Raw genomic sequence first — 14292 nt, forward strand, 5'->3', positions numbered from 1 at the left:
GGGTACCAGAAGGAGAAGAGGAGAGGCAAAAAATTTAAAACTTATTTGAACAAATAATGATAGAAAACTTCTCAAATTTGGCAAAGGAAATAGACATACAAGTCCAGGAAGCTCAGAGAGCCCCAAACAAATTAGACCCAAAGAGGTTCAGATCAAGACACCTCATACTTAGAATGCCAAAAGTTAAACATAAAGAGAGTATCTTAAAAGCAGCAAGAGAAAAGGAGATAGTTTCCTACAAAGTAGTTCCCATAAGACTATTAGCTGATTTCTCAAGAGACCTTACAGGCAAGAAGGGGCTGAAAAGAAGTATTCAAAGTCATGAAAAGCAAGAATCTACATCCAAGATTACTCTATCCAGAAAAGCTGTCATTTAGAATGGAAGGGATAATAAAGTGCTCCCAGACAAGGTAAAGCTAAAGGAGTTTATCATCATCAAGCCCATATCATATGAAATGTTAAAGGGACTTATCTAAGAAAAAGAAGATCAAAACCATGAACAGTAAAATGATGACAAACTCACAACTATCAATAACTGAATCTAAAGAAACAAACAAAGCAAACAACTAGAACAGGAACAGAATCACAGAACTGGAGATCATATGGAGGATTATCAGTCGGGAGGTGGAAGGGAGAAATGGGGGAAAAGGTACAGGAAATAAGAAGCAAAATTGGTAGATACAAAATACACAGGGAAGGTTAAAAATATTATAGGGAACATAGAAGCCGAAGAACTTACATGTACTTCCATGGACATAAACTAAGAGGGGATTGCTGGAGGGAGTGGGTACCAGCCAGAGGAGAGCAAAGGGGAAAATGGGACAACTGTAACAGCATAATCAATAAAATATATTTTATAAAAAAGATGTAGTTTGCTTTCAATAAAATAAAGTAAAATGGAAAAATAGTGTTTGTCTACATTTAAGCAGAGCATAGCTGATGGATACTAATGGAAGTTACAAAAGAAAAATCAATTTTGTCTACATCATGCATAGGTATTTATACTGACTGAAGTGTTAATATTTGGTTTGGATACTAGTATGTTTTTCTAGCATTTATTAAGGAGTAATCATATACCAGAATTACTTGGGATACCTCCTAGAAATATACTCCTAAATCCCACCAAGGAATAGATACCCAGATTAGATACACCTTAGCCTGAGGGTGGGTGTGTCTTTGAAATCTTCATTTCTATCAAACTCTCCAGCTAACAGTTTTGCCCGTGAAACACTGAGGACCATTGTGTTTAGACAAGGCTTTCACTCTTTTGTGAACATGTTGAATAATAAAATGTGTGTGAGAAAAGAAAATTCCACTTGAATTTTTTTAGGGCACAAACTACTCCTTATACAGTCATTGAGTTATTCTAACCTTTAAAAGTTGAAATAATTCTTTCAAGATAAAAACAGATTTTAACAAAATTGACTTTAAGGTCATAAATAATTTACTATTAAGTCATGAAAACTGTGCTATGATCACTTGGACTTTGACTACTATGACCAAGGAACTTATGTTTTTAATTAAACTTAAATAGCTGCATGTGGCTAGTGGCTACCATACTCAATAATGCAGATGTTGACCATTTTCATAATCATAGACAATTCAATTAAACTGTTGTCAAGAGTAAATAAATAGGATCCAGTGGTCCTCAATTGATTTTAAGAATGACTGGGTATGCTAATGAAGTTATTTGGCCTCCTTGCAGGAAAGCTGCTTGAGTAAAACAGGGTATTACTAGTCTTATAATGTATTTTATTTATAGAGAGAATATATTTTATATATTGCATTATATTTATGGATAAGACAAATTGTGATGGGAATTTTTACAGATGAATGGAAATATTTCCTTTTAGGTTGTATGTTTCAGTTCTAGAATATTCATGTATTCTTTTTCAATTATTTTTACTTCTCTGTCAGTGCTCCCTATTCATTCCCACAATATGCTCATATTTTCATTTAAATCTTTTGACCTATTTGCAATGGTTGTATTAAAGTTCATTGTTTCTGTTATTGACCTATTTCTTTCAACTGATATTTATCCTACTCACATTTGCTTGCATCTTTATACATTTTGTGATTTTCTTTTATTGTACTCTGGGCACAGTAGATGCCACATTGTTGAATGTCTAAACATTATTTTACTTCTAGATCAACTTGATCTTTTAAGGGTTGTTTTTAAGCTTTGTCATAAGACATCTGGAGTCATCTTTACTCCAGGGCTAGAGTAGCCCTATTCTTAAGGCATGTCCCTTCTGAGATGTTCATGTAGTGTGTGGTTGATTGGTACACCATCGTTTCTCAGCCTCATGTAAGTTCTGGGATTCCCACTTCTCCTTGGCAGTTGATCTTTGCCTGCTATGTCAGAACCTTGCCTTTAGCATAGAAAGCCAACTATTCAGTCAAGAGGATACCTATGCAAATATCTGGAACACCTTCTCTGTGCGTTTCTTTTCTTTCTTTTTTTAAAAAAAGATTTTATTTAATTATTTTTTAGAGAGAAGGAAAAGGAGAGAGAGAGAGAGGGAGAAAGACATCAATGTGTGAGAGAAACATCAATTAGTTGCCCCTAGAATACCCCCAACTGGGGACCTGGCTAGCAACCCAGGCATGTGACCTGACCGGGAATCAAACAGATGGCCTTTTGGTTCACAGGCTGGCACTCAGTCCACTGAGCCACACAAGCCAAGGCTCTGTGCACTTCTTATATCCTTCCCTGTAGCTCTCTCTTTGGTCCTACTCTTCAATCTCTGACTCCTCAACTCAGCAGAACTGCCTTATTCTGCATTGGCACCCCATCCTTGCATCGTGGTTTTGAGAATGCTTCCAGGCAGAAAGCTGTTGATCATGGGGTTCACCTCATTAGTTTCCATTTGCTTAGGTATCACAGCCCTACATTGCTTTTTGTATAACAGTTGAGAACAGGTGTGTCATATATTTCATCCACTTTTATAGTTTCTTAACAGTAGAAGGTCTAGTATCAGTCCTAGACCTAGTTTTCAATCATGATCCAAAGTAGCAGTGAAAATTAAAATTAACTGTCAAACACTGGTGAAAGAACTGTCAGAAGTTTAAAAAATTAAACAGTGGGCTTTCCACTAATCAAATAAATTTATCTGAGGAACAAAGTCCAGATAAGTTATATAACTTGGATTGAGAGAATTTTCAGGATTTAACACACCAGTAATGGGTCACATGATTTCATCAAGTTCTGGGTTTGGATAGGAAACAAGGGACTTTGGTTCTTCTGGATCCATGGCACCTGCTTGTGTAAACTCTGTCCCCTACCTGTGTTTCAAGGTAACCTGAGACATCATCACACACAGAGGTGCCACATAATATTTTAAATTTCAAGGGAGACACAGTGATACTTATTATATGCTGGTCACTGCATAAACTACCAGCCTGATGCAGTTCACAATTTTCCACTAAATTGTGGCACATTTCTTACAACAACATCATTGTGAAGCTGGGTTTGGAGCATTTGCTGAAGTAAAAGGCAACAAATCAGTGGAGAATATGAAGTGAAAAATGGTGGTAGCCAAATCTGATTATGATAGCAGACACACATGCCATCAGGAAGAAATTATGATTATTTAAGAATGCAATTAAAATTTCACTTTCCCTGTCAATTTACATGTATTATTTTTTCAAATGGCTACAGGGTTGTTAGTACTTAAGAATGTTTTAAAGTTGAATCTAGCTAGTTAATAAACAAAATTAGTAGTTTGTTTGTTTTTGGTGAGGATCCTGTGAAAAAATTATTGAGATGATAAGGGTGCCGTGAACTGAGAAAGTTTAGGGACTTCTGTATTAGAGAGTTACTTAGTCTGAACATCACTCTTCTCATCTGCAAATTGCAGGAGTTGCATTAACTTGTCTCTAAGGTATTTTTTATTCTGTTTTAAGAATATGAGGTTCTATATCATTACAAGTGGTGCCTAGTATAATAAATGTGGTATGTTGTATCCTTTCTGATATCAGAGAGAGAAGAAGTGCTAGGAACCCAACTTGTCTCTGAAGCAAGAGCCCCTAGGGCTCCAAAAGGAAAAGAGGGAATCAGAAACAGATTCATGGGTGTTTCAAACAGATGAGAACCATGATTTTAAAATCAATCCAAATACCCATATTGACATGAATAGCTCTAGTGTAAAATAAAAACACTGTATTCACTTCAGAACTCTCCTATACCTTCAGAAGAGGGGCTGTTAACCTGGGGTCCACTGAGAAAACCTGGGATGGGAGGACTCTATCCACAGAATTCAGAATGTCCGTTGAACTTGGACATAAAATATTCATCTTTATATTTATTAACCTTTAGCCAAAATTTAGGATTTTCTTTAGCTATGAATGTAATCAACAAACCACACAATTATTAACGTTACTCGGACTTTTGTCTCCAATTGAATAATCAGTATTTTCACATCATAGTACAGTTGTTGAAAATATTTCAAAATATCACTTATACTCAGAACCATGTTGAAATTGCATTAGGTTTTAGATCTGCCACAGACCTTGTTACTTAGTGCATTGTTGAGGGATTATTACTATATCACAAAATATTTTAAAACATTTTGATATTGCACTTCAATGCATTGTTTCCTTGGTAATCTGAAATATTAATTTTAATTTGTCATTATGGAGAACTTGGAACACACATAAAAATAGACTCAATGATATATAGAACCTCACATGTACATCACCCAACTGTACCCCCACATTCTTTTCAATGCTGCATTATCTTGTAGTAGACATTATATAAATTCATCTTCAAGAATTTTAGTGTGTATCTCTAAAATGTAAGTTCTTTTTCTTGAAGTACAAACATAATACCGTCCTCACACTTTAAAAAATCAACAATTTCTTAAATATCATCGAATATCCCAACAGTGTTCAAATTGTCAAGTACCTATAAATTTTATAATTCTTAAAAATTTTTAAGAAATAATAATTCAAATTCAAAGATTCACACCTTCAATTGTTGCTATGTCTTATACATCTCTTAATTTATAGATTCTTCCCTCATCTCTTTCTCTCTCTTCTTGCAATTTATCTTTTGAAAAAAAAAAGTCATGTAGAGTTTCCTACAGTCTAGGAAACTATACTGCAACTACCCCGTGGTGTAGTTTGTCATGTTCCTCTTTCCTCTGCGCCTTCTGGGAGCTGCGAGTGGGATCGATGTGGCTAATACCATCAGATTTTGGAGGGCAGTAGAGAGGGTGGAATTAATTCTGGTTGTCAATGGTGAGCAGCCATCGATTTTCAGTGTTCAGACCCATTAGTTAACCAAGGGTTACGATATACTTTCTTTTAATATTATTATTCCCTATAATCCATTATCTGTATTATTTCTATAAGGAAAAAGTATGCCTCATTAACTATGTGCTTACTCAGTGGTAAAATTAGTGTAGAAAGTCAGAATAAACATGTTTAGTTCTTTCCCTAAGTTTATCAAGTTTCCAAATAATGAGTTCATTCCTTTTATGTGTTTTATTTTATACATTTAGAAACATTATCCTGAGAAGGGGTTTATGGGCTTCACCAGATTGTTGAATGGGTTGATGTCACAAAACAGTTAGGGACTCCTACTTTATGTTGTTCCAGAAGATAGAGAAGTTTATTTGAGCACTTCTCCAGAGTCATTCCAACCATAGCAAATCCCAATTTTCTCATCTCCCATAGCACTTAATCTTCTTCTCATGCATTTTTGTGTTTGGTGAAATTCCACCTTATGTTCTACTGTGACAGATACATGTGTATAAATCCTGTAGTACTATCTTTGGTATAGAGAAAGCACTAATTTGAAGTCTTATTCAAACATTGACTATGATACTTATTAGTTGTGTAAGCCAAGGCAATTTTTTTACTTCTTGGAGCATCAATTTCTTCTGATGTATCCCCCGAGTATCACAGGGAAAATGATACTTAACTTGAAGAATTCAGTGAATTCTTTAAGAAGAGAAAAGAATCCCTCTTTTCTCTTCTGCACCAAGTCAGCTCTGGCTGACCATTCCAGAGTCTGTCACTGGAACAGGTGCACAAATACTGGCACACACTACGTGATAATGACGGCCAATATGTATGTAACCCTCACTATGGGCAGGAGGTGATTCCGTGGATTGCAGCCTGGGTCCAGAGCTCATGCTCTTAACAGCCTTCTGCACTGCCCCTCGAACTGAGATCTAAATATTTCTGGATTCTTCTCTCAGCCTTGGAAGGCATTCCCCTGACCCTTATTCCAGTCTCAACAAGAAAATTCCCAGCCCTTAAAAAATCAGCTCAGATCCGAGCTCCTTTGTGATCTTATTCATTATAAGTAAAAGTAAAACATGATCATTTTACAAAATTAGAGACTGGAAAAAGCTCCTGATTTTGGAAGAACAATTTTTAAAAATGGATTTGTATGCATAATATCCATTGCAGTTAGTGATGGTGGAGTCAGTGACTAATAAAAATGTCATTTCCTGTGAATTTTTATAAATTACAGTAAATATGCCAGTAATCACCTACATTAGCTGTTGAAATGCAAGCAGCCATCTGGAGTAGAGGCCAAGGACCTCAATGAAGCCTCAAGAGGTAAACCCCACAGGTGCAAATTGACACCTAGAAAAACAGTAGTTAATACATGCTAGGATTTGGAGAAGGGGGAAGTGTTAAAATAAATGTATGTCAAGCAGACAGATTTGGACTTCTCATGAGGATCTCTCACATCAAATAGGAAATAGCTATAAATTACTTGTAATGGTATAAATCTTGTCATTTGTAACTTTTAAAGCAATGGGCTCATTTAACAAATCAACTCATAGATCGTAATCTAGGACAGTCAGCCTCAGTATTTATTTCACTTTGAATATGCAGAAGCCAGGGCAAACCATGTGTGATCCACAAAAGACCCCGCGGCTTCTCATCAGCTCTAGGAGCCATAGAATTGGCAAAGAGATAACTGCTTCAGGCCCAGAGCAATAAATACATCAAGATATAAGGACCCTTTCTGCTCATAAAAAGAATTAAGATGTGATTGAAAATGTCATAGCTTGGGTAGTTCCGTAATGAATAATTCCAAATAAATCCCACTATTATTCTGTTTATTTGTTTTACTTAGAAGGTATTTGAAGTCATTGGAGCTGAAAGTACATTTCAACATGCCAAGTGTATTTACTGTATCTTGTAATCATCTTGCTAACCAGTTCACAGGCAAACAATAATTGGAGTTCTATGTTTATTTCAGATACCTTAATATATACTGCCCACTCATAAGAACTGCAGCTCGGAGACATTTTTAAAGAGGCTGAAACTCTCCATGAAAGTGTTCCAGAAGTGTAAACTCAGGAAAATGAACACACAAAGCCATTTTATGCATTATTTGAAGATTCAGTGGCAACCAGGTATTTACTAGGTATCTCAATTTGCATGTACTGAATAATATTTGATGTTAATTTGTATGGAGTGGCAGGGTGGGTTCTAAAGAGGAATGAGAGCAAAGAACATAGCCACACACCAAACTAACCACTCACTTCATAGAGAGAGAAAGCCCCAAGAGTGGAAATTGAGTACAGAACTCACACTTACCTAATGTTGGCATCATGAACTACGAACAAAGGGAGAACAAAGTTGGTCTCTAGAAAGACCTTAACTCAGAGTTGCCCTATATCCAGTTTCCTTTAATCTTCTCCCTCATATCTATACACATCCATGTTTTCTCCTCAATGAAACTCAGTCAGTGCTGAGCTCTGCAGAAAAAAGAAGTGCCATACTGCTTTGACTTGCTACAACATAGACACCACCCCTGAGTGTGGGCATATGTTTGGAGACACATGTACATTCACACATGAATATAAGCACATACACATAGCACAGCACAGCCTGAAGGGCATGGCTATGACAGCAGTCACATTTAGAATCCCTACATCTGTTGGTCAGGTAACTTTTCCTGCCTGTTTGCTTTTCCACATTCTGTGAAGGCACAATTCGAATGGGATGAAAATCTGCCTCTGTCCAAATACATGAACTCAAACTGATTTTCAAAGAAAGCACTGAATTTATTTTTTTTAAAGATTTTAATTTATTTTTAGAGAGAGGGGAAGGGAGGGAGAAAGAGAGGGAGAGAAACATCAGTGTATGATAGCCTGTTACATGGCTTCCACTGGGTGGCCTGCACCCCAGACATTTTCTCTGACTGGGAATTGAACCAGCAACCCTTTGATTTGCAGCCTGTGATCAATCCACTGAGCTACACCAACCAGAGCAGAAATCTTTGATTTTAATCTCTAAAAAAGTTCAAATTTAAAAATTAGCTTCAATTGGAAAGCAATAACTGGTTCCTTGCATTTAACTGGTTACTTTAAAAGAAATTGTTGATCTTTCTCTGAACTTAATCATATTTTCATAATGATGACTAGTTTCCATAGATTGGCCAGTGGTTGTCAGTGAGGGAAGAGGGATTAATTGAAAAGAGAGCGTATATAGGTAAAGAGCTTAGTCACTATTCACATAGGTAAAAATCCTCTAATTCAGAAAGAAAAACTGAATCCGGGAACCAAATTATTCAAATCAGCAACCTGCAGTCTGGAGTATGAAAACCAGGCCATACTGCCAAAACAAGCCTATGTTACTCATTTTACTTTGACAGACATCAAATATATATACACACACATACATATGTTACATATTGTTTTTTGGAATCTTCATGCATTGAATAAATGCATGAAGAATTGGGGTTTTTTTCTCTAGCCTAGGTAATTTCTAGAAATGTCAGCAACCTATAACTTTAGCCACAATTGCTAGATTATTGATGAAAATATTTGCCTTTTTTCTTTTTTTAATAAATTGAATGGATAGTTGTTTCAATTCTATGCTTTTAAGCTATGTATAAATGTGTGCTCTATGTGTTGACGATATATTATAGTCATGTGGTTCCTAAGGATGAGGATACATTCTGAGAGTTGTTAGGTAATTTTGTCATTGTGCAAACATCATATGCAAACCTAGATGGTCTAGTATAATTGTAACTGTATGTGCTGTACTTTTGTACCACTGGCAGTAGGTTTGTTTACCTCAGCATGACCACAAACATGCACGTGTGCATTGGTTAACACAGCTACAAAGCCACTAGGCAATAGGAATTTTTCAACTGCATTATAATTTTATGGAACCACAGTCATAAATGCTGTCTGTTGTCAACAGAAACATCACCTTGCTGTGCATGACTATATTTTACATCTATTAATTTTCAGCAAAGTTGATTTCTATAGAGTAATGGGTAATTTTGAAAATATTTTTGGCAAAAATGTTACAAATTCATTGTTCAATGACATAACTGCATATTGCATTACCTTGGTTTTAAGATACACATTTTAAATTTTATCATTTCTGGAATCTAAATACACTATTATCATTAGTGACAACTTACAATTATAATTAGAGGAGTTTTTTCTTTTTATAGTGCCATGTATAATAAAGATATATCCTACAATAATGCATCTTAGACTTGTTAAAAAGAAAAAGTGAATATATGTGGTGGTAACCTAAGGATAATTTCTTGTTCATATAGTCTGGTGTGAATAAAAATTGTGCCAAGGATCACCTATTCTTCCCTAATACTTCTCTGTGTAAGAATTATAAATTATATCCCCAAACTTCAGCATGGCTCTTTTTTTATTCTAAAGTCTAGTATTTATAATAAGTGGTTCACAGTTGATTGCAATGTGTATTTTCCAAAGGGCTCCTCTTGTCTTATCCATCCAATTGAAAAAGTTACAAATAAAAACTCTGGAAGACTCTCAAAGGATGAAGCAATGAGACTAGTTTTCCAATTGGTACCAAAGCTGATGATTAGCTCCACTCCCCTCCCCAAAATCAAAGTTAGTACCACTAAATGGGATTTAGTCAATATTTTAAATTTCCAGATGTGCATGCAAATGTGCAACAAAACACTGAGCTACATTTGTGCCTGTTTTCTGGAAACTCTTCAAGGCAATTATTGTAATGCAGAAAAATCTCCACCACAGACCCTTCAACCATGTCACATGGTATTTCAGCCTGAATTCTTTTTGTGTCTATTCCCACTGCTAGAAGTCTGGGAGAGGATTGGGAGCCAGTTTTAAAAATTAGGTTGATTTGAGGTGATGTGGGGACATACACAGAAGAGAAACAATATGTTCAGACTTACATTTTTTAATGATAAGGATTCCAGAAAGGAGAAATAGACAGACATACTGGCTCAATTCTCAAACGAAAACCTGCCTTTTACCGCAAGCTTGCTGGCTTGTGGAATACACAGAGACATATGCATACACCCACGTAGCAGATATCCACATTCATTTATTTTCTGGCAAAGAAGTCATTTAACAGCTGAGGTTGGTATTGCTTCACTTTCAGCCCTCTGCTCTTTACCTCATCTCATTCTTCCTGGTAGCATTACCTCACTGGTCTATATGTACGATTTAGCGGGAATTACCTATTACTTCAATTATTTGTCCCTTATCAACTGATGTTACACTACAAGGATTTGCATTGAAAGGACACAAAGAAAGAGCAAGTCATGGCACATAGCCAAATAAAAGAGTAATGTTCTGGTGAATTTAGCCTAAATAATTTACTGCTATATAAAAGTGGAAAAGTGGAAGGTGAACCCTTTGACCAGTAAATCTCTTTTGCCCGTGAAACCCTTATCTGGTCCCCTCCAACATATTCCACACGAGGAAGCCATCATCATTGGCTCTGGTTTGTTATTTGTAAACCTTGATCTTCTGCACTCGGTGTCCTAAATATGGATAATTAGCATCAGTTTATCACGCTTCTGCATATTTTCTCTTCTCTCCAAACATGCATGCTTCTATTGGCTGCCATTCTGCCACAGAAGATTATGGAGACAGATTGCAGAGAATGAATGTGCTAAACGAGATTAGGAAGGAATAGAAATAGCAACTTGGCCAATAAATTCCTCGTGAGAGCCTTATCATACAATTACACGTTGATTTGTTTCACACTCTCCCAGCCTCTTAATCCAATGCCCCCACCAAGAAGAAAATTTCACTAATTTCTGAATTACTGCATATCCTCCTGACTTGTTAGTGAGAGTAGTTGGAAGGAGAAACACTGCCAGAACCAACACATTGAACTTTATAATAAAAAATTAAACTTCGGATGTCAAAGTGGGTGGTATGAATTTGGGATTTTGAAAGTACTTTAGCATCTGTGAATGAATGCACACGGTCCTGGCATAGGGCGATATTTAACTTCTCTTTGAGACCCAAATTTCCTTATTGTGCCATTTTGGGGGGTTCAGAAGTGTATGAATGGGAGAATTACCTTGCTCTTAAACAGAACTGTATGATGTGCTTCAAAACAGGACAACCATTTACTTATTTTTTATTGTTGTTATTTACAACAGTCATGATGACTTCTGAGCATATCACTTGACCTTTTTGAATACAGTCTTTCCCTCAACCAAATAGGCTGTTTCAGATATTATAGCCCCTTGTATGAACAGAATTCTTGCCCACTCCTGGTCTCATAAACACTGTATGTAACAGGACATCCACAAGGGGAGCTCTCCTCTCCTTCCTCTGCCTGATTCTTCCCAGGGCTTTATAGTAAGTCAGGTATTTAAAGAGACCTATTAAGCCTTTCCATCCAACCAGGGCACAGAGCAGCAGCTGGGCATTATGTTGCACCCACAAAAGCAAGGTGCTGGGGCAGGAGAAAACCCTGCAGAAATTAGATGATGTTTAGTCATCTAAACATCTCAAGGAATGGAAATCCAGCTCAAATATTAAAAATAATAGATTTGTGCTCTCAGAAGAGAAAAGGCTTCCAATTTATGGTGGGAAGAATTAATTAGCTAAAGAGTTCACAGCAATCATAGAGAGTTTTTATGCATGGACCATGATGTTGCCTTTACTTTTTTCCTTACAAGTTATGTTTATTAGGATTCAGGGGACAGTGAGCCTTGTGCACAATTTGAAGAAAGGACTCCAAATTGCAGACCTGCTTCCACGCTCTGAGTTCAGAGGAAAAACAGTAGACCACATTCATTCAACAAATCTGTATTAAGTGTCTGCTGTGTGCCAGGCACTGTTCTGAGATGTTGGGGTGTATTAACATAAAGAAATGGCCCTGACCCAGAGAATCTGATAGTTACAGGATGCTGATATGTCTTGACTAATGTTGATTAGTATGATGAGTTTGCCTTTCGCAAGCTGGCTGATCTATTGGCTGCCAGAGATTTCCTTGTCTGGAGAGAAAGCCAGCCTGGAACTTCCTTCCTTCCATTTACTTTGATAGAATGAGAGGGCCCAAGGCCCAAGGGACACCAGTCTTTCTAGAACTGTAGCCAGGAGCACAAGCAATGGGATGGAGATGGGGGACAACCACGGCTCTAACACTTCTTGCACCTCAAATTCTGAAGTCATCTATCTAGAAAAAACACAATAATCTTATATGTCCTAGAAGTTCTACTTTCCATGCATCCTATTCTCTTCCAAAGCCACTGCGATCCAAGGCACATGTTACTGGGGACATAGGTTCTGCCGAGTGGGGTGAGGGTGACCTAGCAAAGGGACAGGACTGGTTTATTGTTTTGTTGCCTAGAGGAAATGTTTTGGGGGGCTTCCTAGTGCTAATTTGGAGGATTTTTACATCTGCCTTCATCTGATTCCACACAAGTAAGGTGAGATAGACAAGAAATCTCCTGGCAGGAATCTCACTGGAAAACTTGGACTTGGAAATCAGCTACTGCAGAGAGAAGACCTCCATGCTGAAAATGTAAAATCAGATGAGGAGTTATTAATAACCGTGGTCCCCTCTCCTATGTCATATTTCCTAAATTAGTGAGCTAAGTTTGGGGGGGAGGACCACGGTGAGAGAGAACCGTTTGCCATTAATCTGGGAACAAACGGCTAACCTCGGTGACTGGTATTTTCGCTTTTCTTTTCTCACTTTTCTCAGTGTGGGGAAGCGGTGGAGCCCGCGCGAAGCGATTGTGAGGGGCTCTGCTGGAATTTGGCAACGTGGAGGCTTGGAGAGCAGCCCCATGCTGGCTCCTATTCAGCAGGCCAGTTTTCCTCGAGCTTTGGAAGTTTCACTCAGCCGTGCACTCAATGGCTTCACAAAGCTGATTACAAGCTTCAGCGCATTCCTGAAGGAGCCAAAAGCGACGCAGGTGCAAACGAGCCGAGGGAGCCCCTTATCCCGGTGACAGAATGGGACAAGCTGGGAAAGGCTTGGACCACACAAATCCAAGCTCACCAGGCAGCAGAAAGCCTGCCTTGGGAACCGGGGGTCATTATCCGCCCTATTCAGCGGGGCCCGGGGACCCTAGGGGTCCGAAAGGCCGGCCTGCGCCGGAGCGCCAGTGCGCGTCTGTGGGAGTGGAGACCTTGCCTAGCCCTGCGGCGGGGCTGGGGCGCTGAACAGCGGTGTGTGCGTTTCGACCTACAGCATCCTCGATATCCGTGATCCGACGGGCCATGTCAACACCACTAGGGACAAAGGAGGAAAGGGCGTGCAAGAGGCAACACGGGCGTGGACAGTGCGCAACGTGGTTCACCCCGAGTCAGATGGCACTGCCCTACCCCCTTTCCAGCCTGGAGCGGCAGGTCCCTGTCGGTTCCCCAGGCCACCGACTTAGCTCAGAGAGTCACACTGTGCCTTTTCTCCCCCAGTGCGCTTTTCCCATTCATCCTCGCGGCTACCGGGGCCGCGGGGGGGCGGCTACACGAGGTGCGCTGGGAGCTACAGTGATTAGGCAGTAGAATCTGGGGGCACTCAGCCACAGGGCCTCCCTGTCGACGCTCGCTCAGCGTGGCCGAGGACCCTCTCCATCGCTGCCTGTGTAATTCCGACGGGGGCACGAGGGCCAGTCCTCTTCGAGAAAATGACTGATGTTTCCTGCTCCGGCTCTAAGACAGAAAACCAGGGCCTGCGAGATGCGGAAACGGAAGGGCGACGCAGCGGATAGCGCGCGGGAAACCGTGGACGTGGGGCCCTGGAAGGGACGCGGGTGTAGAAGGGACTGGAGGCGAGGTGGGGGGCGGAGCTGGTGCGCAGGCGCCCCTGGGGCTCCTGGAGACTCAGAGGGAGCCCCGCGCCGCCTCCAAGCAAGCGCAGCACTCGAGGGCTTGCGTGGGGCTGGCCTCGGGCCTCACTCGTGCGCGACCCCTCGCCTCTTACCCTGCCAGCAGCGTGCTGGGCCCGGCTGGTCCCAGGGTCCCCGCGGGCAGGGCGCGGGCAGGGCGCGGGCTGGCCGGGCGCGCACGCCGACGCTCTTTTGTCTGATAACTAATTTGAGTTAAT

The 14292-nt window shown here is 39.5% G+C and overlaps 1 long non-coding RNA gene across 1 annotated transcript in view; it reads left to right on the top strand.

Moving 5' to 3' along the window:
• Window positions 1–13778, top strand: part of LOC128626622 (uncharacterized) — a 117350-nt gene extending 103572 nt beyond the window's left edge. The window contains exons 2-3 of the long non-coding RNA XR_008390607.1: window positions 7226–7382; window positions 12946–13778. This is a non-coding gene — a long non-coding RNA (uncharacterized LOC128626622). The remainder of the gene's footprint in view (window positions 1–7225; window positions 7383–12945) is intronic.
• Window positions 13779–14292: the final 514 nt, after the last annotated feature.

The sequence above is a fragment of the Artibeus jamaicensis genome, unplaced genomic scaffold, assembly GCF_021234435.1.
Source record: "Artibeus jamaicensis isolate MK-2021 breed Jamaican fruit bat unplaced genomic scaffold, CSHL_Jam_final scaffold_833, whole genome shotgun sequence".
NCBI lineage: Eukaryota > Metazoa > Chordata > Mammalia > Chiroptera > Phyllostomidae > Artibeus > Artibeus jamaicensis.